Consider the following 27,849-nt stretch of genomic DNA (forward strand, 5'->3'; position numbering starts at 1 on the left):
CGTGATGTCCTTAGGTTGGTTAGGTTTAAGCAGTTCTAAGTTCTAGGGGACTGATGACCTCAGAAGTTAAGTCCCATAGTGCTCAGAGCCATTTGAATCATTTTTTTGTAAATTTTAAGTTGACAAACCAGAATAACTCGAAAAATAAGCTTCACACGAAAAAATGTGTAGAATCCAAAGTTGATTATTCTCGAGGGGGACATTGCTGGTGTTAAAATTAGCCCACCACCCCAGCCCCCTGGGGGGTGGGGCGGGAGGCAGCTTGAAAATTTCAAATGGGAACCCTTATTTTTTATTGCAGAATCAGATTCTGCATAAAAAACTACGTACATTTTGTCTTAAACGTTTGTTTTGATTCTTGGTAGCTGGCGCTGTTATTCAAGAAAATCCATGTTCTCATTTTTGCGTTGAAAATGGTTACGGATAAACAAAAAAACTTATTTAATTGCTAAACTTTGATTCGCTAAAACTAAAACTCTCCCAGTCTCCCCATAGGCTGGGGATTGAGAGAGAGGAATTAGATTTTTACAAATGTTGGCCCAAATATTGTATTAATTTTTTCCGCAGATCCGGATAAGTTTTGTTTGTTTCGTTGTCATGAGGCCACACAACTTTTAATTATCAAACAAATCATCTGACTAGCTAACTAACTAACCAAACATCCTACTTACTAACGTGTGAACCACACGTTCTCGATTGGAGACAAGTCTGGAAATCGTTCTGGTAAGGAAAGTTGCTGTACGTCTTGCGGAACACTTTGAGTTTCATGGGCAATGTGTAGGCGAGCACTATCCTGTGGAACAATGGATCACCGTTCTGTCTTACGAACGGCAAAAAGTAAGCCTAAAAGCCGGCCACTGTGACCGATCGGTTCTAGGCGCTTCAGTCCGGAACCGCGCTGCTGCTACGGTCGCAGGTTCGAATCCTGCCTCGGCCATGGTTGTGTGTGATGTCCTTAGGTTAGTTAGGTTTAAGTAGTTCTAAGTTCTAGAGGACTGATGACCTCAGATCCTCAGTCCCATAGAGCTTAGAGCCATTTGAACCATTTTGAATAGGTCTAACAACATTCTGCCCATACTGAGCGCTGGTTCGCGTCCCCTCCAGAAACGCCAAAGGTGAACGAGAGTTGTGACTTCTCACGCCCCAGACTATAAGTCCTGGGGTAGGACCACTGTGTCTTGGACGAGACAGCGCTCATGACGTCTACGCCGTATGCCCAAATGACCGTCACTTGCGCGCAGCCAGACTGTGCTTTCATCGCTGAAAACCACGGCGCGCCATGCCATCTTACAGGTGACCCTCTGGCGGCACCAGTCGAGCCTTGCGCGTCGATGCTGCGGTCTGACAAGGGGAGGCCGCCAATTGTGAAATTCAGATTGGATTCATACTGCGCATAATAAAAGCTCATGGGCACAGGTGTAATGTGGCAAAGCACCAAGATGCACTTCTCAGCCGTTGTCGAGAAAATCGACAGTTAAAAGAAACCGCTGCGGTGAAATACTCTCTACGATTAATTACTTTCCACAGCTTCGTGGCTCAACGGTAAGCGCTTGGGTTAATAATCCGAAGGTCGCCGAGTCGAATCTCGCACCAAGCAATTTTTTTTTAAGTATTTGTTTCTTGTAATTCAAATGTGTATATATACACACACACACACACACATACACACACACACACACACACACACACACACACACACATATATATATATATATATATATATATATATATATATATATATATAATTCCCGGCAATCAGTTGCAACAATTATGCATTTAATAAGTTGTTGAAAGTCGTTTGTCGCGGAAAAACTGGTGACTTCGAACATCATTATATTTTCCGCAAACAAAGTTGTATTTCACAAATGTTATTAATTGTCTTCATAATGTTAACCACGTATAGTTAACGGAAGACGTAGAAACGATATTCCGAAACGAATACGTATAGCGTAAGTCAAACGTTCGAATTAAAATAGAGACCCCACGAACACAAATTCACTGTGGCAGGTATGAAATATAAACTCCGTTACTCGCACGTTACACTTGAAGGACAGATGTTGAATGGGCCGAAACGAGCCGCCGCATAACAGCGTAGTTGCGTGCTAACTTCGAAAGAAGGTAGATGCGATCCCTAGCGCAACTTATAACATCGTCGAAAATCAGTGCGTACGTGACAGCTTTGGTACACCCTGTTAAACAAACGGAAAAATGGAGGCGGTACAATTGGAGAGCGATCCGCCTTCACCAGCATGCATAAGCAATTCATTAATAGTTTATATATATATATATATATATATATATATATATATATATATATATATTTGAATAACAAAAAACTAATAATAAAACAATTGCATGGCGCGAGATTCGATCCTGCGACCTTCGGATTACGAACCCCAGCGCTTACCGCTGCGCCACAACGCTGTAGAAAACGATCAATCGTAGAGAGTATTTCACCGCAGCGGTTTCTTTTTAACTGTCGATTTTCTCGACGACGGCTGAGAAGTGCTTCTTGGTGCTTTGCCACATTACACCTCTGGCCATGAGCTTTTATTATGCGCAGTATGAATCCAATCTGAATTTCACAATTGGCGGCCTCCCCTTGTAAGTGTAACACTGGTTAGAGCCGTGCGCGCCGAAAGTCCCGCTGGTAATAACTGGTTCCCAACAGTTCGTGCTGCCGCTTCTGGGCTCACAAGCCCTGTTATCTGTGCTATGGTAGCTATACGAACTGCCGCTGTTGCCCTTACACTGCGACGATCCTGGTGGGCGTTTGTTCTGCATGGACGTCCAGGACCTCGTCTACGGCTGTGAGAATGTTCACGTGATCACTGATCACCGTTGCACAGCTGACGAAGCACGTCAACCTTGGTGGCAGTCCTCCGCCACTCGGAAGGCCACGATTAACCCCTTGTCAAACTAGCTCATTTCGCTGTAGGAAGCACACGTGCTTTCCCACGCCATGGTTGCCTGCTTGCTTCACACTGTGCCGTCTCTCTGCAAGGATTCCCTATTAAAGGGCACCACATATGGAGCTCTAATAGCTATGCTACTACGCTATCTGTTGGCGGACGACGTTGAAATCGTTATCAGTACATCTACTATCCCCCAGGCGGTATATGCCGTCATCGGAACAAAATCGACGTCGTCTTTCCAGGTGCACTAATTTTTTTCCTGGCAATGTGTAATCCAAGACTGTTTGTCCACACTGTTTTACTTACGAAACAATGAATGTGTATATGAGATGCATTTAATTGGAATTTATTACGAATTAATTTCTCGTTTAATGTAATATACGAGGTACGGCTAGAAAAAAATCGGACTGATGCTGGAAAAAACATTTATTTACAATTATTTACAATTTCATGTTATCTCCTTCAATGTACTCTCCTCCTCGGTCTCTACACCGCTCCATACGAATTTTCCACTGTTCACAGCAATGCTGCAGATCATTTTCGGTAAGTCCATACATTACTTCCGTCGCTTTTTCTTTTACTGCTTCAACAGTCTCAAATCTAGTTCCTTTCAAAGCTGACTTGATTTTAGGGAAAAGAAAAAAGTCACAGGGGGCCAAATCAGGTGAGCAGGGTGGATGATCTAAGATGGAAATGTTGTGTTTTGCCAAAAACGTCTTCACTGACAACGCACTGTGAGCTGGGGCATTGTCTTGGTGAAGGATCCATGACTTTTTTCTCCACAAATCGTTCCGTTTTCTCCGTACTCGCTCACGTAGGGTAGCCAGGACGCTAATGTAGTAATGCTGATTCGCTGTTTGTCCCTCTGGTAGCAAATCAATGTGCACAATCCCTTTGATGTCAAAAAAAAAACAATCATCATTGCCTTGAATTTCGATTTTGAGATTCGTGCTTTTTTTGTCGTGGAGAACCAGGAGTTTTCCAATGCATCGATTGGCGTTTAGTTTCGGGATCGTAAGTAAAAAACCGCGATTCATCGCAAGTAATAACATTTTGTAAGAAGGTGGGATCACTTTCAATGTTTTCCAGGATGTCAGAACAAATCATTCTTCGGCGTTCCTTCTGTTCAATTGTGAGACACTTTGGAACCATTTTTGAACACACTTTGTTCATGTTGAAAATTTCATGAAGAATCTGCCTAACACTTTCCTTGTCAACTCCTGTTAACTCAGACACTGCTCTGATTGTTAAACGCCGATCTTGTCGAACAAGTTTACCGATTTTTTCAATGTTTGCATCAGTTTTTGCTGACAATGGTCTGCCAGTGCGAGTGTCATCACTGGTGTCTTCGCGGCCATCTTTAAATCGTTTAAACCACTCAAATACTTGTGTTCGCGATAAACAATCATCGCCGTACACTTGTTGTAACATTACAAACGTTTCACTTGCAGATTTTCCTAGTTTGAAACAAAATTTGATGTTAACACGCTGTTCTTTCTGTACACTCAACATTTTCCGACGCACAGACAAAACGTCAACTACTTAAAACAGATGCCACGGGCAGACTGAGTGCAGGAGGCAGATGAAACTCGAGCAGTAGGCGGAGCGAGAGTCACGTGACAGGCCACGCGACTTTCAGCCTTATTACATTCGTTTTATTGTTTCACCAGTACTAGTCCGGTTTTTTTCTAGCCACACCTCGTATGTGTTATAGTGAGAGTTAGTTATTCTGAGATTGGTTTATTCTTTGCGAACTTGACGGCAATAACAGCGAAATTCTGCAGAGAAAAAAAAAAGAAAGAGAGAAAGGAAAATGCAGCCCTCTAACAGCTAAAGCGATACTAGCGCTCCAAGCGGCTTGCTGTAGTAACAAAAGAATGGGATAATGTAAGCTGAGTACTTGCTATTTTTAATGCTGTTTCTTCCATATTTCGCAGTCGCTAAATGTGGCGATAATTTTCATAATACGAACAGTGAAATGAAACTAAAGTAATGGTGCCCTTTCCTGTTGATGTCAACGTACAATAATTAAATCTAAGCGGAGCCGTAATCATATCATCGACAATCGAGAAATAATTTGTGACCTGATGTGTTTAAGTGGTGGTGGTGGTGGTTAGTGTTTAACGTCCCGTCGACAACGAGGTCGTTAGAGACGGAGCGCAAGCTCGTGTTAGGGAAGGATTGGGAAGGAAATCGGCCGTGCCCTTTCAAAGGAACCATCCCGGCATTTGCCTGAAACCATTTAGGGAAATCACGGAAAACCTAAATCAGGATGGCCGGAGACGGGATTGAACCGTCGTCCTCCCGAATGCGAGTCCAGTGTGCTAACCACTGCACTACCTCGCTCGGTGTGTTTAAGTTAAAACGGATATGATTACGAGTATATCCAAGAATTTTCTGATACCTTGCACCGATCGTAGTCCAAGTATTTTCTGATACCTTGCACCGATCGGAATTCGTTTCACGAGCTTCTTTGCGAACTTCAGATTCATTTTAATACACACAAAACTATGCATGGTTTTTATGTTCTTGGAGATTAGCTGCTGCTTCCTCTTATAAACGCTCTTTTGGCCTTGTCCTTGCTTTTAAGGCTCGCGTACTCAACTTGTTTACTTATTCTGCTTCCCAGGTATCAGAATACACATACATCTTCAAGATTCTCTTTCCCAGCTGTAACATCTAGTCCTCCAGCATGTCCAGCAGTGACATACTCTTCTTCTTTATGTGCATGTCCTAAACTGCAGCTAGCACATGCTTCATTACATTTAGCACAAAAAGTAATTCCTCTTTACTTTCAGCCATCACTGCTGTGTCGTTAATTAATCGCATTGTGCTAATTTTCTGTGCTGGACAAGAAATAACGGAACTTCACTTATGCCAGATCCAACTGAAGATGCTACGATTTATAACGCCATAATAAATTCCGCAATACGACCTCATTTGCGTCTTGAATGTACTTCTCCACTCCATATACACAGTTCACAATCGTTTTGCAGTTTGTTTATACATGCCAGCCGCTTGGCGGCGTTGCAGTAGCAAAGACTTTGGGAGTTTTGTGACTTATTTTATTGGACTCTGGCGGCAGTAAGAATTACATTTTGCGCGCAGTCAGAGGAGCACTTAGGGCTACAAAAAAGACTTTTAATCAGTTATCCGTTGCGCATTATCGGGAATTCGTACGTTAGACCTTTTTTTATGGACGTTTCTCCCGATCCAGAACAGTATTATCTGTGTAGGGCTCAGAGGACCTGTTGTTAAGTGAATGCGGTTTTTCCAGCCTCATTAAATAAGAGAAATGCTGGAATATGTTTTTTTTTAATGTTGTAAGTCCAAGGTGTTCCGCTGTCCGTATCTCTTGAATCCTTCTTAAAAATTCAGCTCTTGCAGCGTCTCATAAATAATTCCGTCCTATCGGTGATTTTCAGGAACGTGCAGTTCAGTTCTCTCAATAGGCGTAATTCCATCTATTGTTAAAATTAACGTCTTTTAGTCATATACAAAGTTTAGTTTTCTTCTGTTTAATACATATAGAATACTGTGCAATGTAAAATGCTATTAGGAGTCGTCAGGATCACCCACTTCTTTCTTTCGATTGCCTCGTTTTCTTGGTGATTTAAGATATGCATATCGACAAGCTTTAATGGAGAGCGTATGACGAAGCGGTAAGACACCGGCCTCGCACTGGAAAGGACGGTGATGCAAATGCTCCTCTCACCGTGCAGATTTACGTTTTCGGTGTTTTCCTTAAATCGCTTAAAGCAAATGCTTTTCATTTGAAAAGGACCAGACCGATTTCCTTCCCCAATATGAGTCTGTTCTTTTTGTCTCTAATGAACTCGTCGTCGACGGGACGTTAATCACTAACCATCCATCCTTTTTGCCAACGGCCTTGCCCTAGTGGTTGCGATCAGATTACCGAAGTTAAGAGCTGTCGAGCTTGGCCAGCACTTGGACAGGTAGCCATCCGCGTCTGCCGAGCGTTACTGGTAAGCGGGTTGCACTCGGCTCTTGTGAGACCAATTGAGGCTCTACTCGACTGAGGAGTGCGGCTTCAGTCACGAGAGAGCAGCGTGCTGGCCGAATGCCCCATTATATCCGCATCCAGTGACGCCTATAGTCTGAGAATGACACGGCGGTCGGTCGGTACCGTTCAGCCTTCCAAGGCCTGTTCGGACGGAGAGGAGTTTCTTACTTTTCATTCTAGTTTGAATACTGTTGGTTTCTCTGGGCACCCGCTTGCAGTACTAGATCCTACACCACACGCTGCAGCACCCCTCGCAAAACATTTGCAATGGTGGGTGTGCCACTCTGTTTTGAAGGGATTATACTTGTGGAACATGGCAGCTCTCGCCTGTTTGTGTAACACAGCTCGTGTTTCTTTTCAGTCACTCAGTACGAACAATATCAACATATGCATATCAATGTGAAACTCACCACTTACAAACGTTTAAAGGACTATCAGTAGACCGCTACGGTCGCAGGTGCGAATTCTGCCTCGGGCATGGATGTGTGTGATGTTCTTAGGTTAGTTAGGTTTAAGTAGTTCTAAGTTCTAGGGGACTGATGACCATAGATGTTAAGTCCCATAGTGCTCAGAGCCATTTGAACTATCAGTAACCCACCAAATGGACTTTGAAATACGTCCATCACTTGAAAATTTAATGCGACAGTTCCCCCAACAGCTTGTTGCAAATCGGTATGGAAATGTTTTTAATCAGAGAACTGGTTGCAAGTGCTACATGCGGTTGAAAAGTCGGCAGCTCGTGGTCGTGCGGTAGCGTTCTCGGTTCCCGCGCTGGGGTTCCCGGGTTCGATTCCCGGCGGGGTCAGGGATTTTCTCTGCCTCGTGATGACTGGGTGTTGTGTGATGTCCTTAGGTTAGTTGGGTTTAAGTAGTTCTAAGTTCTAGGTGACTGATGACCATAGATGTTAAGTCCCATAGTGCTCAGAGCCATTTCATGCGGTTGAATGTGCTTTTGAATAGTTGGATATTCGCATTGTGGTACTAAGGAAACGTTTAGAAGAGGGATGTCCACTCTTTTAGTTTACCTGGGGCACATCGAGCTCAGAACAGCGTTCTGTGTAGTTGTGAGTGTATTATGTCGGAGCTAACTGAATTCTAACGTGGGGAAATTGATGGTTCTTGTATGGAGGACGCATCCGCAATCACTAGCCGGTGTAGAGAAAGGGTACTGTTTCCAAGATTTATGCCGCATATGGGAAAAGCGGGAAAACATCATTCGCTAATTAACAAAGCGGACAAAAGTGTGTCTTGAGTGATCGTGTCAGACTGTCGCTGAAGAGAACTGTGACGAAAAGTAAGGGAATGGCAGCTGGAAGACACTGCAGAACTGAATGTCGCATTCGCGAACCATGTCGGCATCAAAAACAGCACAAATAGAGCTCCATAAACAGGGACTTGCAGGGCCAACTGGAATTCCAGAACCGCTCATCAGTGGTACAGATGCCCGTAACAGGAAAACTTGGTGTCGAAGCCACAAAACCTGGGCTACAGAACACTGTGAAAGAGTCATTTTGGTCGAATGAGTCTCGTTGCCAACTTCTGGCCGAGTTTGCGTCCCAAGAGTGATGACTTGAGTAGCCATATCATGGTATTCAATGGGCGCAAGCTCCCATTAATACCAAGGATCATGTGGCCATTTTCGCTTATCAGGTCCATCCTACGGTAGAATGTTTGTTTCCCAGTGGTGATGCTGTGTAACAGGACAACAGGGCCCCTGCTTAAGCAGTTCGCTTAAGAACTGGCTTTGTGAGCTTGTCACATCTCGGCTCACCATCATAGTCAACAGAACTCAATATTATCCTTTGTGGTCTGCTTTGGAGAGAAGGGCGCGTGGTCGCTCTCGGCCTCCATCATAGACATCCGAACTTGCGACTACTTCACAGGAAGACTGGTATAAGATTCTTCTGAGAGCCATACCGGACCTGTATTTACCGGCCGCAGTGGCCGAGCGGTTCTAGGCGCTTCAGTCTGGAACCGCGCGACCGCTACGGTCGCAGGTTCGAATCCTGCCTCGGGCATGGCTGTGTGTGGTGTCCTTAGGTTAGTTAGATTTAAGTAGTTCTAATTTCTGGGGGACTGATGACCTCAGATGTTAAGTCCCATAGTGCTCAGAGCCATTTGAACCATTTTGAACCTGTATTTGTTTCCGAAGCAACTTGAAGTTGTTTTACATGCCAAAGGTTTACCTATATCCTATTAGACTTAGCAGTTTCATGCGTTTTTTGTTTTTCCATGTTTTTCTCCACTTTCTGTAAGTATCAAAAAATGGGACGTAACATCTGAGGTCATCAGTACCCTAGACTTACAACTAATTAAACCTAACTAACCTAAGGACGTCACACACATCCATGCCCGAGGCAGGATTCGAACTTGCGACCGTGGCAGCAGCGCGGTTTCGGACTGAAGTTCCTATAATCACTCGGCCACAGCGGCCGGCTCTGTAAGTATCGGCATACCTGTGATCAAATAGTGAACTTTACATCCACCTTTACCGTACACGATACCTAGAGTTAAAAGAGCTTAAAAATTTACCTTAAGAACCGTGTATATAAAACAACAGTAAAGGTTCTCGCAGTGGCTACGGGCGTAATAACCATACAGTAAAAATACTCTCCTCTTTGCGTGCTATCATTTGCCAAAATCTCATTTCGGTACCTCAGACCGTTTTTGAAATATGAGGAATGTTGTGGCTTTATCGATAACCGAGCGGAGTGGCACAGTGGTTAGCACACTACACTCTTACTCAGGAGGACGACGCTTCGAACCCGCGTGAAGCCATCCTGATTTAGGTTTCCCGTGATTTCCCACAACCGTTTCAGACGAATGCTGGCATGGTTCCTTCTAAGTGGCACAGCCGACTTCCTTCTCCATCCTTTCCTAATCCGACGACCTTGCTGTTTGGTCCCCTCCCGCAAATCCACCAACCAATCAGCCTTTACCGCTGGCGGGGCGCCTTCCCAAAGGATTGTGTTACGTCAGACCATTCTTCTCGAGATTGGTGGCAGATAGAGAACTCCACTCAAGTCTAAAGTAAATTTAATGTGTTAACTAAATTTCATATGCTGCAACATGTTATGTAATATGCACCAAACGCAAAATCATAGCGACCCCTATCATTTGCAAACTTTTTCGAATTTCGCACAGTTTCTTACTTCCACGTAAATATCAAAATAACTATGACTATTAGCCAAATGATGGGCACATCATAATGAACCTGACATATAAAGCTACAAGTAAAGCAAAAATGAATTTTTTTTGCCGAATAATTTCTGTAAAATCGTTTGAGAAGGAGTGCATGGCGGGCGCCTCGATTCTGTCGTCGCTGACCGGCCGAAAGGTCGCAGACAAAAAATGGCTCCGAGCACTATGGGACTTAACATCTGAGGTCATCAGTCCACTATAGCTTAGAACTACTTAGACATAACTAACCTAAGGACATCACACACATCCATGCCCGAGGCAGGATTCGAACCTGCGACCGTAGCGGTCGCGCGGTTCCGGACTGAAGCGCCTACAATCGCTGGGCCACCGCGACCGGCGGTGGCAGACAGTATTGGTCTCCCCTTCCGAACAAAATGAATGAACTCGCTCAGGGCTTTGGACGAAAATTGGTCAATACGCATCGGTCACCTTATCCCGCGTGGTCTGTAGACAGCGACAATGTGGGCAGTAAGCCACACATTTAACATCCCAATTGCGCGCAATGTAATTAACCTGATTTACCACGTCTCTGGGAGCAGTGCAGAGTGGTATATGAATAGCACGTTTATTTTGTTGTGAGATCTATGTGGAGAAATTTATGTGTATACTGATTGCTACGTACTGAAGCTATGTCATGTGTGAACATTGTAGTCGAACGTTCGCTTTACGGTATCTCTTGTTAGCTGTTTATGGCTTTGTCTGATACTTAATTCGTGCGTTTATTAAAAAGTCGCTGGCAACCCTCTGCAGCAAAGTGTGTACCGATATGAAACTTCCTGTCACATTAAGGGGCTCCGGAAAGGCTCAAAATCATGAAAAGTTCCATTTTTACTTTTTTGCGTTTTCTGAATCTGCAGACTATTACCTTTTAATAGATATATAATTTATTCAATTCCGAAGACTACAACATTTTTAAATTTTTTTTGAAATTGTTCTACATGGGCGTGACCCACTGTGGCGCTGTTAAACTGCTGTCAAATGGTGTTATTATTAACGTCCGTGTTCATCAGGTACATTTTAGTGATGTGAGACAAAGTATGTGTTGTGGCTAACCTGTGATGGATCAATATATATCGCTGGTGTGATTGTCGATTGTTTCATGTTTGTTTACTCTGTCGTTATCTCGAAAATATTCGTAATTAATTCTGTTTCTTGAGTCTCTGTTTTGTTGATGTATAATAATGAGTAAAAGTAAAGTTATTAGAAATCCTCTGAAGGCTTTTAAGAAAAGGAGAAATGTTGGAAAGCCAAAGGTATGTGTTATTACTGTAAACAATAAAGACGATAACCAAGTGAGTGAACCTAACCTCTCAAGTACACCTGCCCATAGCAGTCAAAGTGGGAAAGAAAATACTTCACAGAAGAAGCTTGGTTCAATGAGTGAAAACTATGAATGTTTTATGAGCGAATCGGATGTGAATGAAATATTTGATATGTCGGTTCTCAAAGGAATTTTTTCAAACTGTGTAAGATGTATTTATTGTAGTGAAGTTGGTCTGGAACTCTCCATAATAAAGCACGTAGGACTTGCTAGTGAAATACAACTGAAATGTGATAAGTGTTCATACATGACCACCTTTTGGAACAGTGTTGCAGTAACTGCAACTGAAGAAAATGGTAGCAAAATCTACGAACACAACAACGAGCGATGCTTGCTTTAGACAAGGAGCGCCTTCGGGCTGCAGACAGGGCTGTAAAGAGTCTAGAAATACAAGCAAGAGTAAACAGGAGGAGGAACAAGAGGAAGCTGGAGGAGGAGTTTGCAGAGGATGAAGATAATCCATCCTATGGACCTGGAATGCACTAAAAAGTTAATCCAATCTTTGTCGCTCGATTCCCAAAACTTTTATTTTCTCATACTAATTACATGTTTTCTAAGGATCTTCCAAACATATTTGTTTCAAACTTTCAGTAAATGTTACACAGTACCTTCCGCATAATTAAACACAGCCTTTTTCCAAAAAGTGTATATTTTTGAATATATAAATAAAAAATTGCAAATAAATGTAGTGAATTTTCATTACAATTGGAAAAAAAATCATCGTTAATAACTGAACTAAAATTTTGTAAAATCCCTGTGTTAAGTTGTAGCCCATATTCCAATAAATAATCTGTGAAAAGTTCAACTTCCTACCTCAAATACTTTGTGAGGAAAGATGTAATTTATAAGCGTTATTTTAACATTGCAAGTATAGGGCGTTCCGGAGCCCCTTAAAACTGTGCGTCAGCTAAGACTCGTACTCGGAACGTTTGTCTACTGTGGGCAAGTGCTCTACCAACATCTATCCATGACCCATTCTCAGAGCCTTACTTCCGCCATTACATCTTCTACCTTCCAAACTTCACAGAAGTTCTCCTGGCAAATTCGCGGGACTGTCACACCTGGAAGAAAGGGTATTGTGGAGAAATAGCTTAGCCACAGCTGGGGGATGTTTCCAGAATGAATTTTTCATTCTGTAGCGGAGTTTGCGTTGATATGAAACTTCCTGGCAGATTTAAATTGTGTGCCGGACCGAGACTCGAACTCGGGATCTTTGCCTTTCAGGGTCAAGTATTGTACCAACTTTCTGACGAAAGGCAGAGGTCCCGAGTTGGAGTCTCAGTCCAACCCACATTTTTAACCTGCCAAGAAGTTTCAACAATTATGCCTCCCTTCAGTGTAGTTGGTGTATCACTGCAATGTCGTTCTCCCCCGTCCGCTTCCGTAGCGTAGCGGTAGCGTTACCGCCTACCACGCAGCAGGTCCCGGGCTCGATTCCCGGCAGTGGAGTGGGTGTTGTGTGTCCTTCATCATCACTGACTCGCAAGCCGCCGACGTGGCGTCAACTAAAGAGGACTTGCAATACGGAGGCCGAACTCCCCCGAATGGTGCCTCCCGGCCAACAATACCATACGATCGTTTCCATTTTGTTCTCCCCTTTCGAATAAGCGCTTTGGACGGATATTCGACGCTGCGCATCGGCCACCGTATCCTGCGTGAACTCAACCTCCTGAACCATTCGCAGTGGTTACACATGGCAAGCAGAGAGCGTGGGTCGTGCTGGAGCAGAAGGCACGCAGAGTGCGCGGCTGCTGCTCGTTCTGCCTCGGCTCGCTCTCCGCCGGGCTTCCCTGCTTTCCCTCTCTCTGCCGCCTTCCTTTCGCGCCCGACCCACCAGCGCAGCACTTGTGCCATCACCCGTCCGTGGGCAGCCGCTCGTGACGGCTGGGGAGGCGTTGACCAGGCTTCTGACTCCCCCCTGACCTCGCCGGCGTGCGAAGCAGCGCGTCAGGGGATATTTGCTAGACAGCGTGACGAAACACAATCAACTCTCCGGCGGAGTGAGGACAATCGTTCGAATTGGAACCATTCCTCGACGGATGAAACGATGACACTAGATGAGCAGAGACAAAAGGATCAGAACGAGTTACAACCTACGTCACATCGAGGACGTCTCAGCATTTGTGCAGCTGTGTGTGTGTGTCTGTCTGTCTGTCTGTCTCTCTCTCTCTCTCTCTCTCTCTCTCTCTCTGTGTGTGTGTGTGTGTGTGTGTGTCCCTTTTCCCAGAGCCGAGAGCACCAGTAAAACGGTTCCTTCACAATTTGTGCAGGTGTGTGTGTCTCTCTACCTGTCTGTGTGTGTGTGTGTGTGTGTGTGTGTGTGTGTTGTGTGTGTGGGTCTTCCCAGAGCCGAGAGCACCAGTAAAACGGTTCCTTCTTTTTCACAGCCATTTTTTTTTTCCCGCTATCTTCGGTGTGAGAATAGGCTTCCTGATGGTGCCTGTTATTTTTCAGCCACCCTTGGTATTGTGACACGTTCGAAAAAGAAAATTTCCTTCACATTCAGGATGATTCCGTGATGATGTTACAAACTTTTACGGATGCAGGGGAAGGGTAAATGTACCAATTTAAGGCAAAGGATCGTCGTTCGGAAACGACCGATTCGAAAGTTAAAAGCGATAATGTTTCTGAGACTTCTGATAGCGGAATACATGTACTGGTACTGTCGTTGCTAATATTGAAGGGTGGGCAATTTTCAGAGGAAGTATAGTATGGACCAAAACAAGAAGAGAAAATCTAGTAAACATGGATACTAACTAAACTAAACTCCGCCCGAACAAGCCGTGAAGGGCAAACGGTACCGACCGGCCGCCACGTCATCCTCAGCCCACAGGCGTCACTAGATGCTGATATGGAGGGGCATGTGATCAGCACACCGCTCTCCCGACTGTATGTCAGTTAACGAGACCCATGCCGCGAATTCTCAGTCAAGTGGCGCCTCAGTTTGCCTCACAAGGGCTGAGTGCACCACGCTTGCCAACGGCGCTTGGCGGACGGGATGGTCACCCATTCAAGCGCTTAACTTCGGTGATCTGACGGGAACCAACGTGGGAAGGCCGTTGGCTAAACATGGATTCTAAAGCAAACTTAAGAGCTATTGGCACTTGTTGGGTAGAAGAGATGTGGTTCAAGGTAACGAAGACAAACAAGTGCACGCAGCTCTTAAGTATGCACTCTAGTGCCCTTGTTTATTGGACATATTTTTCTTATGTCGGTCCGTACTACCATCTCTGAAAGTTGTCTATGCTAAAATCTCAGCAACAACAGCACCGATACATATATTGCACTGCCAGAGGTATCAGAACGATTTTCGCTTATAATTTTCGACTCTGTTGTTTCCTGACCAGGTTCTCTCACCTCAAGTTGGTACATTTACCTTCCTTCATCAACACTGAAGATCATCACAGTGTCATCCTGTATGCAGTCCTCTGAATTCCTTTTCGGCCTATATTAAGGAAAAAGCTGTCTTTGAAACAAGATCCTCTAGGGTGTCCTAAAACTATAGTCTGATTATTACATTTACTTCGGAATCTATACTTAGTGTACACCACTGGCCGTTAAAATTGCAATACTATGAACAAGTAAAAAACGGTCGAGGCATTCAAAGTCACTTGCTGACGTACTGACCGGTAGTTTGTGTCTCGGGATCTTCTGCCGACATTCCTTTAACGATTTTCCTGACGTTTCGCCAACACGAGTGGCTAGCATTATCAAAGAGGCGGACTGGAGCAAAACCTTCTAGATACAGGTGGTGTAGAGTCGTGCCCACAGCAGGAACTTACATGTACCTGTCACGCCAACTTCTGAGAGCTTTTCCCCGAACATTACCACTGTGGTTCTCCCCTTCTTCTTCCTTGCAACGGTCGTTCGCCGAGACGTTTACCTTGAGGCCTTCTTTATTTCGTAATATGACGTCGTGAATTTCTATGAAAGGAAGCCAATGACATTCACAAACATGACCGTTTTAACATGAAAGAAGAAAGCCTCAAGGTAAACGGATCCTATATACTCTTGTTGTAGCGAACGACCGTTGGAGGTTACAAGAGCAGAATCACGGCAGTAGTGACCAGAGGAAATCCCTCAGACGTTGGCATGAAAGGGACATAATAGTCCATAACACTCCAGTCCGCCAGCAGCAATTGAGGGTGAAACTTTGGCAACAATTTTTTCTGGCGAAAAATCAGGAAAATCGTTAAACAAACGTCCCGTGAAGATCCCGAGACAAAAGTCAGCAGACAATGCATCACAATTTAAAAAGGCGTGCAACAAATGTCAGATTTGCAGTCACTGCAACTTGAAAACGCTTCTCTTGGTCCGATTCTGCGTAAAACAATACAGTGTTGTGGATCTGCCTTGATGCAAAATACTTTTGTTCGTTTTCTTTTCCAAATTAATCTCAGTGAAATACAGCCGTCAGTGGAATTCTTTCCTCTAAAACATACAAAAATTAGCATCGTTACAAAACGTTACGAAAACCGTTATTACTTTTGCATTGTTTGCTTCCAGATACTATATTATGTGAACAGGTTTATAATATCTTTTTACTTTAGATTCTTTTCATAACTTCTATGTTTGTTGCTATATTTTCAGCATCTAGCATGTTATATCTAAGGCATGAGCGGCGGGTATTAACAAAAATAGAAAGCACTCCGTCTTCAGGCCACAAGTGGTCCATCGAGACCATACGACCGCCGTGTCATCCTTAGCTGAGGATGCGGATAGGAGGGGCGTGTGGTCAGGACACCGCTCTCCCCGTCGTTACGATGGTTTTCTTTGACCGGAGCCGCTACTATTCGGTCGAGTAGCTCCTCAATTGGCACCACGAGGCTGAGTGCACCCCGAAAAATGGCAACAGCTCATGGCGGCCCGGATGGTCACCCATCCAACTGCCGGCCACGCCGGACTGCGCTTAACTTCGGTGTTCTGAAGGGAACCGTTGTATCCACTGCGGCAAAAATAGAAACGTGCGTGTTATTGCTATTGGACTTTTGCTAGGTGCTAGGTTGTATCGTAGTCATGTGATGTGCTCAACGTTAGTTGGTGGGCTTCTTGATGCTGTAAAAGCACAGAGAAACATAGCTTGTCATCCTGACGATAGTTCAGAACATTACACCATCTTGTTGACGTGTGTCGCGAGATATTTCGCATATCACGAGAAGCTTTTGAAGGCTGTAACGGGAGTTCTGACGACTTCTGCTCCTTACCCTCTGTTCTGTGTCAGTTCTCTTAAAGCACTAAAGATTCTGCTGTTGAAAAATATTGTGTGTTCATTTATTACGCCAATACATCCTTTTGTGTGTAATCTTCTAGCCTTCATTTACCGTGCACGCCGTTGGTGTGCAGATCGGTTTCGGTATTTGTGGATGGTGGTTTTCATTTATTAAGTGTTGTACGAAAGTAGGATATGTGCTGTCACTCTTCGGAGCTCTCATGTGTTCGCAAGTTCCTTGTCGTATGTCCTATGTGTGGGTACCGATAGGAGTTGTATTTGAGTTGGTATATTCCTGACTTGGTGAATTTGGTTGTTTAGATACACGAATGGTCAACGATTCAGCGCAACAGCACAGATTAGATATATGAGTAACGCCTTCTACATTGTGTATAGAAGGAATGAGTACACAGCGGGTTACTCATTCAGAAATGGCATTTGAATATAAACTAAATGGTTCAAATGGCTCTGAGCACTATGGGACTTAACATCTGAGGTCATCAGTCCCCCAGAAATTAGAACTACTTAAACCTAACTAACCTAAGGACATCACATACATCCATGCCCGAGGCAGGATTTGAACCTGCGACCGTAGCGGTCGTGCGGTTCCAGACTGACGCGCCTAGAACCGCTCGGCCACACCGGCCGGCGAATATAAACTGTTTGCGTGGAGATCCTGTGCTGCCTCGTCTACAGAAATGCACTCTACCAAAACTGCGCACGCATCTCGTGGTCGTGCGGTAGCGTTCTCGCTTCTCACGCCCGGGTTCCCGGGTTCGATTCCCTGCGGGGTCAGAGATTTTCTCTGCCTCGTGATAGCTGGGTATTGTGTAATGTCCTTAGGTTAGTTAGGTTTAAGTAGTTCTAAGTTTTAGGGGACTGATGACCATAGATGTTAAGCCCCTTAGTGCTCAGAGCCATTTGAACCATTTTTGAACCAAAACTGCGGTTCGCCAGTTTTTGTAGGCTACAGAAATGACACAGTAAGTGGTAGGATTACCCGTAGTATTGGTAGAACGGGTAGGGAAAGAAAGATAAATGAATGGCTAAGAGAGAAAATGGGAGCCAACGACTTCTCTTTATTTTTGTTGTTCGTTTTGCATATAATTAGCACCGCTGATCATTCAGTGTTAGTGCATTGTGTATTTTGTATCCTTACAGAATATAAATTGAATTTATAAGTAATAAAAATTTGTTGTTCACGTAACTTCTGCGTTTTTTATGTAAAGAAAACAATTACATTTGACTCAACTATAATTTACATGCATAAACATACAAAATATACATAGATATTGTTTTTTTTACTCAGTAGAACGCTCTTCATCATGATCAAAGGCAAGCGTTTCCTATTAGTATTAATAATGCAAAAGTTGTTTATAAATAACAGAAACATGATTTACAGAACATTTTTTTTTGTTTTGCGGTTTTTTTTCTTATAACCTTCTTGTTGAGCGAAGTGTGTTCTCTATGTTTCACGCCACAAATCAACAATTTTCGAATAAAACTTGAATTAAACATTGACAGTTTCAGTTTTGCTATAAATACTGTTTATTCGTAAGCAACAGACAAGTGAGTAACTACGTAGAATAAAAATTTTCCGTAAGTTACCTGGCCCTTAATATATCCTCCCTCAGTTTCTGGACAGTTCACACTTCTGTTTTTCGGGGAATCAAATAAGACGCTGATCAAATATGTAAATAGAGTGATTATTTTAAGGTAACGTGTGACAGGTATGCAACACATATAACGTACAGGTAACGCGGGTACGACCTTAACTGACAAGAGTTGCCAGGAAAACTACTGTTGTTGTTGTTGTTGTGGTCTTCAGTCCTGAGACTGGTTTGATGCAGCTCTCCATGCTACTCTATCCTGTGCAAACTTTTTCATCTCCCAGTACCTACTGCAACCTACATCATTCTGAATCTGCTTAGTGTATTCATCTCTTGGTCTCCCTCTACGATTTTTACCCTCCACGCTGCCCTCCAATACTAAATTGGTGATCCCTTGATGCCTCAGAACATGTCCTACCAACCGATCCCTTCCTCTGGTCAAGTTGTGCCACAAACGTCTCTTCTCCCCAATCCTATTCAATACCTCCTCATTAGTTATGTGATCTACCCATCTAATCTTCAGCATTCTTCTGTAGCACCACATTTCGAAAGCTTCTATTCTCTTCTTGTCCAAACTATTTATCGTCCATGTTTCACTTCCATACATGGCTACACTCCATACGGATACTTTCAGAAATGACTTCCTGACACTTAAATCAATACTGGATGTTAACAAATTTCTCTTCTTCAGAAACGCTTTCCTTGCCATTGCCAGCCTACATTTTATATCCTCTCTACTTCGACCATCATCAGTTATTATGCTCCCCAAACAGCAAAACTCCTTCACTACTTTAAGTGTCTCATTTCCTAATCTAATCCCCTCAGCATCACCCGATTTAATTTGACTACATTCCATTATCCTTGTTTTGCTTTTGTTGATGTTCATCTTATATCCTCCTTTCAAGACACTGTCCATTCCATTCAACTGCTCTTCCAAGTCCTTTGCTGTCTCTGACAGAATTACAATGTCATCGGCGAACCTCAAAGTTTTTATTTCTTCTCCATGAATTTTAATACCTACTCCGAATTTTTCTTTTGTTTCCTTTACTGCTTGCTCAATATACAGATTGAACAACATCGGGGAGAGGCTACAACCCTGTCTTACTCCCTTCCCAACCACCGCTTCCCTTTCATGTCCCTCGACTCTTATATCTGCCATCTGGTTTCTGTACAAATTGTAAATAGCCTTTCGCTCCCTCTATTCTACCCCTGCCACCTTTAGAATTTGAAAGAGAGTATTCCAGTCAACATTGTCAAAAGCTTTCTCTAAGTCTACAAATGCTAGAAACGTAAGTTTGCCTTTCCTTAATCTTTCTTCTAAGATAAGCCGTAAGGTCAGTATTGCCTCACGTGTTCCAGTGTTTCTACGGTATCCAAACTGATCTTCCCCGAGGTTGGTTTCTACTAGTTTTTCCATTCGTCTGTAAAGAATTCGCGTTAGTATTTTGCAGCTGTGACTTATTAAACTGATAGTTCGGTAATTTTCACATCTGTCAACACCTGCTTTCTTTGGGATTGGAATTATTATATTCTTCTTGAAGTCTGAGGGTATTTCGCCTGTTTCAGACATCTTGCTCACCAGATGGTAGAGTTTTGTCAGGACTGGCTCTCCCAAGGCCGTCAGTAGTTCCAATGGAATATTGTCTACTCCGGGGGCCTTGTTTCGACTCAGGTCTTTCAGTGCTCTGTCAAACTCTTCACGCAGTATCATATCTCCCATTTCATCTTCATCTACATCCTCTTCCATTTCCATAATATTGTCCTCAAGTACATTGCCCTTGTATAGACCCTCTATATACTCCTTCCACCTTTCTGCTTTCCCTTCTTTGCTTAGAACTGGGTTTCCATCTGAGCTCTTGATATTCATACAAGTCGTTCTCTTATCTCCAAAGGTCTCTTTAATTTTCCTGTAGGCAGTATCTATCTTACCCCTAGCGAGATAGGCCTCTACATCCTTACATTTGTCCGTCTAGCCATCCCTGCTTAGCCATTTTGCACTTCCTGTCGATCTCAGTTTTGAGACGTTTGTATTCCTTTTTGCCTGCTTCATTTACTGCATTTTTAAATTTTCTCCTTCCATCAATTAAATTCAATATTTCTTCTGTTACCCAAGGATTTCTACTAGCCCTCGTCTTTTTACCTACTTGATCCTCTGCTGCCTTCGCTACTTCATCCCTCAAAGCTACCCATTCTTCTTCTACTGTATTTCTTTCCCCCATTCCTGTCAATTGTTCCCTTATGCTCTCCCTGAAACTCTGTACAACCTCTGGTTCTTTCAGTTTATCCAGGTTCCATCTCCTTAAATTCCTACCTTTTTGCAGTTTCTTCAGTTTTAATCTACAGGTCATAACCAATAGATTGTGGTCAGAGTCCACATCTGCCCCTGGAAATGTCTTACAATTTAAAACCTGGTTCCTAAATCTCTGTCTTACCATTATATAATCTATCTGATACCTTTTAGTATCTCCAGGGTTCTTCCATGTATACAACCTTCTTTCATGATTCTTAAACCAAGTGTTAGTTATGATTATGTTGTGCTCTGTGCAAAATTCGACCAGGCGGCTTCCTCTTTCATTTCTTAGCCCCAATCCATATTCTCCTACTATGTTTCCTTCTCTCCCTTTTCCTACACTCGAATTCCAGTCACCCATGACTATTAAATTTTCGTCTCCCTTCACTATCTGAATAATTCCTTTTATTTCATCATATATTTCTTCAATTTCTTCGTCATCTGCAGAGCCAGTTGGCATACAATCTTGTACTACTGTAGTAGGTGTGGGCTTCGTATCTATCTTGGCCACAATAATGCGTTCACTATGCTGTTTGTAGTAGCTTACCCGCATTCCTATTTATTATTAAACGTACTCCTGCATTACCCCTATTTGATTTTGTGTTTATAACGCTGTAGTCACCTGACCAGAAGTCTTGTTCCTCCTGCCACCGAATTTCACTAATTCCCACTATATCTAACTTCAACCTATCCATTTCCCTTTTTAAATTTTCTAACCTACCTGCCCGATTAAGGGATCTGACATTCCACGCTCCGATCCGTAGAAAACTACTGTAGTTTACGCTTATTTATGGTAGTCTACAGTAACCTACGGTAGTTTCACAGCTCCACTCGTGTGAGAACGAGAAGCGTTACCAGGATGTGTCGGAATGCGACACCAGCAGGGTCATGGCCTGTCAAAACTGAAGTTTGTCTTCTGGTTATATTGCTGCTCACTTTGGTAGAGATACCACAACAGTCATGGTCATATGGAATAGATGGGTCAAGCGGGACTATGCTCAACACCCAGCACCGGTTCGACGCGACTGGCGCCCAACAGGAGAGGCAGGTTCGTCGTTCCACCCTGCCAAACCGTACAGCCATGTTGCGTTCTGTGATTCACAAGGGGAGGCCGCCAATTGTGAAATTCAGAATCGATTCATACTGCGCATAATAAAAGCTCATGGCCAGAGGTGTAATGTGGCAAAGCACCAAGATGCATTTCTCAGCCGTTATAGAGAAAATCGATAGTTAAAAGAAACCGTTGCGGTGAAATGCTCTCTACGAGTAGTAATTTTCTACAGCGTCGTGGCGCAGCGGAAAGCGCTCGGGTTCGTAATCCGAAGGTCGCCGGATCGAATCTATACTATTAATGAATTGCTTATGCATGTTGGTGAAGGCGGATCGCTCTCCAATTGTACCGCCTCCATTTTTCCCTTTTTTTTTAACAGGGTGTACCAAAGCTCTCCCGTCCGCACTGATTTTCGACGATGTTATAAGTTGCGCTAGGGACTGCATCTACCTTCTTTCGAAGTTAGCACGCAACTACGCTGTTATGCGGCGGCTCGTTTCGGCCCATTCAACATCTGTCGTTCAAGTGTAACGAGCGAGTAACGGAGTTTATATTTCATACCTGCCACAGCAAATTTGTGTTCGTGGTGTCTCTATTCTAATTCGAACGTTTGACTTACGCTATACGTATTCGTTTCGGAATATCGTTTCTACGTCTTCCGTTAACTATACGTCGATGACATTATGAAGATAATTAATATCATTTGTGAAATAGAACTTTGTTTGCGGAAAACATAATGATGTTCGAAGTCGCCAGTTTTTCCACGACAAACGACTTTCAACATCTTATTATATGCATAATTGTTGCAACTGATTGCCGGGAATTTTATATATATATATATATATATATATATATATATATATATATATATAAAAGAAATACAAAAAGAACGATTGCATGGCGCGAGATTCGATCCCGCGACCTTCGGATTACGAACCCGAGCGCTTACCGCTGCGCCACGACGCTGCAGAAACTTATTGATCGTAGGGAGTGTATATATATTACAAATACAAAAAAAACGTTTGCATGGCGCGAGATTCGATCCCGCGACCTTCGGATTACGAACCCGAGCGCTTACCGCTGCGCCACGACGCTCCAGAAAATTGTTGATCGTAGAGAGTATTTCACCGCAACGGTTTCTTTTAACTGTCGATTTTCTCTACAACGGCTGAGAAGTGCATCTTGGTGCTTTGCCACATTACACCTCTGGCCATGAGCTTTTATTACGCGCAGTATGAATCGAATCTGAATTTCACAATTGGCGGCCTCCCCTTGTCAGAAAGCAGGCTTGTTTGATGTAAGACAAGCATGCACACTAATAGTGTGAAGAGGCCTCGGGTGCAACTGACTGTCAGCATAGCTTACCTCTAGAGGCGCGTCGACAGAGATGCGTCCATTGATCAGACTAAATACAGTAGTGGCACCACACCGTCTTTTCAAGCGAGTCCTGATTCTGTACGCAGCACCACGATGGACGTAACCATGTGTGGAGACTTCAAGGAGAAAGAACGTTACCAGACTAATTCGTCAGCCTCATATTAGCCGAGTACATGTGATGGTATGAGGCACCATTTGGTACACATGACCACTTCTGTAACTTGGAGAGCAGACATTACATTTATGATGTGTTGAGGCCGATGATTATTTCATACCTTCGAGATCTCCATCATGTTATCTTTCAACAAGATAACACAAGGCTGCATATTGCTCCTGCTGTCGCGACCTACCTAAATACAGAGGGTGTTCTACTGTGCTGCACGCCTGCACGTTCTCCAGATTTCTCACCCAATCAATACATAATTTCTTGGATTACAGAGATACTGGTATATCCCAGACAACAGGCACTACAATTGATGAATACTGAAATAGAGTTGAATGCAACAGCGCGAAAAAATGTACTGGTATCTGTCATCTGAGATCAGTTCAATTCGTTGCACAGCTGGGTTGGACACGCTGTTGCTGCCAGCCAGCACTCTTCATATCGCAAAATCATCCACAAACTTAGACATGTTTTCATCCTATGATACTATATACGACGAGTAAATACAATTTCGTTACATGCTATTCTTTCTGGTGGAGCAGTTTTAATGGTCAGCACTGACTTTCTATAGATGCAGTGTAAGTGGTAACTGTTCGATGACAGCGACTGCAGGTAGATGAGGAACCCAAGTGTACAGTGCTCATACAATCCTTTACATTTCTGAACATGCTTGTTTTGTACAAATCAGTGTTTCAATTTGCAGTACTGGCTTGATGGTAAGGGTTGGATAGAAAATGACCACAGGATATGGTAGTAGTATCTTTCATAGATGCGCATAAAAACAAAAAAGTCAACAACCTTCTACATGTCACATGGCATGGGTACGCACTTGTCAGGTTTCCAGAAACTTCTCCTTGACCCCTCTCCCCCTCTGACGGACTGCGGGAACTACACTTGCTGTCTCTACTACGAGGTGCATTCAAGTTCTAAGGCCTCCGATTTTTTTTCTAATTAACTACTCAACCGAAATCGATGAAACTGGCATTACATCTCGACGTAATCGCCCTGCAGACGTACGCATTTTTCACAACGCTGACGCCATGATTCCATGGCAGCGGCGAAGGCTTCTTTAGGAGTCTGTTTTGACCACTGGAAAATCGCTGAGGCAATAGCAGCATGGCTGGTGAATGTCCAGCCACGGAGAGTGTCTTTCATTGTTTGAAAAAGCCAAAAGTTACTAGGAGCCAGGTCAGGTGAGTAGGGAGCATGAGGAATCACTTCAAAGTTGTTATCACGAAGAAACTGTTGCGTAACGTTAGCTCGATGTGCGGGTGCGTTGTCTTGGTGAAACAGCACACGTGCAGCCCTTCCCGGACGTTTCTGTTGCAGTGCAGGAAGGAATTTGTTCTTCAAAACATTTTCGTAGGATGCACCTGTTACCGCAGTGCCCTTTGGAACGCAATGGGTAAGGATTACGCCCTCGCTGTCCCAGAACATGGACACCATCATTTTTTCAGCACTGGCGGTTACCCGAAATTTTTTTGGTGGCGGTGAATCTGTGTGCTTCCATTGAGCTGACTGGTGCTTTGTTTCTGGATTGAAAAATGGCATCCGCATCTCATCCATTGTCACAACCGACGAAAAGGAAGTCCCATTCATGCTGTTGTTGCGCGTCAACATTGCTCGGCAACATGCCACACGGGCAGCCATGTGGTCGTCTGTCAGCATTCGTGGCACCCACCTGGATGACACTTTCCGCATTTTCAGGTCGTCATGCAGGACTATGTGCACAGAACCCACAGAAATGCCAACTCTGGAGGCGATCTGTTCAACAGTCATTCGGCGATCCCCCAAAACAATTCTCTCCACTTTCTCGATCATGTCATCAGACTGGCTTGTGCGAGCCCGAGGTTGTTTCAGTTTGATGTCACACGATGTTCTGCCTTCATTAAACTGTCGCACCCACGAACGCACTTTCGACACATCCATAACTCCATCACCACATGTCTCCTTCAACTGTCGATGAATTTCAATTGGTGTCACACCACGCAAATTCAGAAAACGAATGATTGCACGCTGTTCAAGTAAGGAAAACGTCGCCATTTTAAGTATTTAAAACAGTTCTCATTCTCGCCGCTGGCGGTAAAATTCCATCTGCCGTACGGTGCTGCCATCTCTGGGACGTATTGACAATTAATGTGGCCTCATTTTAAAACAATGCGCATGTTTCTATCTCTTTCCAGTCTGGAGAAAAAAAATCGGAGGCCTTAGAACTTGAATGCACCTCGTAATTAGCCATCTTAGGTGCGAAAGGGAATTTGGATTGAAGAGGGAGGCGTGTTGGAGTAGTCCGTCCAGTTGTGCAAAGCCATTACGCCAGGGTGCTGCGGTGGTTAACGCATCTGCCTTGTGAAAGAGAGACCCTAGTTCAAATCCTGCCCTTTGTACAAATTTGATGCTACCTATGGGTTCTATGCAACCTGCAACGCCTTATCATGAGCAAGATTTTGATATTCTCTTACTCACTACGTGGAATCTATTAGCCCTATAGAACAAAAATGAACAGCATCTGTTTGTAGGAAATTTAACGTAGGTAAATTTTGTATTCGGGTACGTTTTCGCTATAGGTCGTAGTTCTTTAGTTGTTGAAGAAAAAGCTATAAAAGTTGCTTTCAAACACGTTTTTCTTGAATAAATCGAAAATTGTGGCATCCAGCGAAAACGTATCCCGCTGCAGAATTTAAGTACATTAAATTTCTTACAAAATTTTCCTGTTCATACTTTCTGCAAGACTAATAATTTGCGTGTAGCGAGCGAGACAATACGGAAGATTCGTGAGTGGTTTTTCCTGGCGTTGCAAGTTGCATGAAAACCCATAGGTATGGGCAGTTGAGTCGTCCTTCATAGTCTTGTGCACTATATGTGTGTGTGGATAGAGCAGCATTTCCTGGATCATATTGGAACTCTCCCGCTCTGAATTTGCCGAGCAAGTCTTCTTTTCATATTGAACATACCAAACATCCAGTATGAGTCTGGTAACAAACATGTAGGCAGTAAATGAATTGCTTAAACAGGAAGTATAAGCTGTGACACAAACCCCTGAAGTGTCCATTGCAGTGTTAAAATCTGACAACAGTATTAACATTGTAACTCTTCAGGCTTTCCCAGCGAGATCTTGACACGTAGAATAATAGGGTCTACTGCCGGATGTTTGTGTCGCTCTGGCACAATATTTCGGCCACGTAACTCGTTGCCTTCTTCAGGTGCTACCTGAGAATGCTGTATTGGAGTATCTTGTCCAGTATTTATACCCAGAGGGCCCTGGGAGCTCTGTTTGCACTACTTGAGGCTGTTAATGCTTTGTGTCAAACCAGTCTAATAATAACGATGATAATAACTATAATAGTAATAATAATAACATTGCGCACACCTTATGTAGTTATGCTATGTCGGGCTGTCAGTTAATTCATTTATCTGTAGGCGAGCAATGAAGCAATTTATGGTACTCTCTACAACTTGGAGAAGACATTTTCTTGAGATATTTAGTATTTGCTACGTATATGTCTCACTTTTGTCATCAGCAATGTACGGAAAAAAGCCCAAAATATTTATCTAGCGGATGGTCTATGTGAGGAAGTTGCAACCTCCACCGGATTAATGCTACTAATTGGGAAAAAGTAATTATTCATATATTATATAATCAGTATTAGAGTCTTACAAAATTGTGATATTGTAAGGTGTCAGGCAAATCCAACACCTTCCACAAAAACCCTGACATGATAAGCAAATCCAGTAGTATGTCACATAGCTCCGAATAAATCGTGACATTAAATTAACCAAAGTAATACGAGTAACGAGTGAGCAAATGGAATACCACAGACTAACACAAGAATGCCTAAATGCATGTCATACCTTCCCACCGTGAGACAGACGCAGTTCCGAGGGGAGAAAACGAGAACAGAAGCCGAGAGCAGAACCGTGTTAAGCTAGAAGGCCCTACGATAAGGGACGGACACCCACGTCGCCAGCTAACCACCAGGACCACCCCCCAGCCCATGTTAAAAGCTAGAGCCCTCCAGAAAAACAGTATAGATCTTACAATAACACTAAAAGGGCCACACCAGCCGCAAGTTTTAGCATGAGACTTTTTCGCGTCTCTGTTACGTTGCAAACGTTAAAAACATTCCCCCACAACGAAAAATAACCGCCAGGATCACCCCCCAGCCCATGTTAAAAGATAGAGCCCTTCAGAAGAACAGTATAGGTTTTACGATAACACTAAAACGGCCACACCAGCTGCAAGTTTTAGCGGGAGACTTTTTCGCGTCTCTGTTAGGTTGCAAACTTTAAAAACATTGCCCCACCACGAAAAGTATAACGTTTCTCATTGGATAGACAGAATTTTTGTAGGCGGAGCTTAAGGTTAACATTGAGACCCTGATTGGTCAGATGAAAACACAGCCAGATAGTTTTTTTTAAACCAACTTCGGTAAATGGTAGTAAGGAGAAGTTAGGAGAGAGTTGCTTCGGAGACGGCGAGCTGGATGGAGCTGCACTGGCCGCCGCACCCTGACGAACACCGACAAGGTAATGAACGCACGCGATGTCGCATTTTTGAGCGCATAAGGCTTCACTCAGAACTGCAGAAGTCTCATCTGTTATATCCCCTTTCTTGTAATACTAGTGTCGATCGTCAATTGAAGCTCATGGTATTCACATTTGCTACATAAGTTGAAATCTGAAATGCG

At 43.5% G+C, this 27,849-nt stretch overlaps 1 non-coding gene across 1 annotated transcript; it reads right to left on the reverse strand.

Annotated features, from left to right (window-relative positions):
* Positions 1-5,188: 5,188 nt before the first annotated feature.
* On the reverse strand, positions 5,189-5,261 carry Trnaa-cgc. Its single transcript has one exon. It is a non-coding gene; the product is annotated as a tRNA-Ala (tRNA).
* Between the last annotated feature and the right edge of the window lie 22,588 nt (positions 5,262-27,849).

Source organism: Schistocerca piceifrons, chromosome 6 (genome assembly GCF_021461385.2).
Source record: "Schistocerca piceifrons isolate TAMUIC-IGC-003096 chromosome 6, iqSchPice1.1, whole genome shotgun sequence".
In the NCBI taxonomy this organism is placed as follows: domain Eukaryota; kingdom Metazoa; phylum Arthropoda; class Insecta; order Orthoptera; family Acrididae; genus Schistocerca; species Schistocerca piceifrons.